This window comes from Mus caroli, chromosome 2, assembly GCF_900094665.2.
Source record: "Mus caroli chromosome 2, CAROLI_EIJ_v1.1, whole genome shotgun sequence".
NCBI lineage: Eukaryota > Metazoa > Chordata > Mammalia > Rodentia > Muridae > Mus > Mus caroli.
In genome coordinates this window covers 167,849,559-167,850,588 of record NC_034571.1, presented here as the reverse complement: position 1 = coordinate 167,850,588, position 1,030 = coordinate 167,849,559, and positions in this window count along the sequence as shown.

Sequence of the window (1,030 nt, the reverse complement as noted above, 5' to 3'; positions counted from 1 at the left end):
CAGATCTATAATGTAAAGAGCTAGCTGAGCAAGGAAAAATACAAAATGTACATTCTGAGGAGAAATGGAGCACTAGAAAGTGTAATCAGATCAAAGAAAAGTCTGATGCTAAATGGAATAAAGGGAGTGGTAGCCTCAGAGCAATAACCCAACTAACTTTCCAGTTTCTGTAAAGAAATTAAAGAAAAGCTTAGGGCTAGGCAGAGTGGTGCACACCTTCAATCCCAGGACTCAGAAGGCAGAGGCTGGAGGATCTCTTGAGTTCAAGGCCAACCTGGTCTACAGAGAGAGTTCTATAACAGCNAAGCTTAGGCTTGAAGGAAACCACTGAAAAGAGTTGGTGAAAATGTATTTGAATGAGAGAGCCAGTTTCCAGCTCTGTCAGCAGCAGACCTGGCAGTTCTGGCCATACAGTTCAGTCAAGAGCACAAGATAGATGTAGTGAACTTAAAGTCCTCTTCATTAACTTAGGAAAGTGAATTAGGCCAGGCATGTATAAGGGGTGTCCCTATATAGAGTCTCAGAGAGGCCATTGTGTGAAGCTGTGAAAGTAAAACCTGGATTGCCTTGGAGATCCCAACATAATGGGAATGCCGGAGCCATGGGACATCTACCAAGGAAAGCTGCAGACTGGGTATGGAACCAGCCAGAGAAATAGTAGTATGTTGCAGTCATAAAAAGCTGAAAAAAGTTGGAAATCTGAAGAGCACTTTGACATCAGAGATGCAGAGATTGGAGATTTCCCTGCTGGTTTTCAGTCTTGCTTTTGTCGAGTATTTCTTCCCTATATGGTCTCTTTCCTCCTTTATGGTATGATAATGTATATTCTGTGCCATTANATGTTTGAAATATGTGATCTGCTTTTCATTTTTGATTTTCATTTAACAGTGGGTTATAGTTAAAAGGCTGTAAACGCATGAGGCTCAGAAGAGACTTTGAACGTTGTACTTTTTAGACTATGGATAGAGAATGTTGAAGTAAGACTGAATGTATTTTTGCATTATGGTATTGTTATAAGCCTATGGGGGGG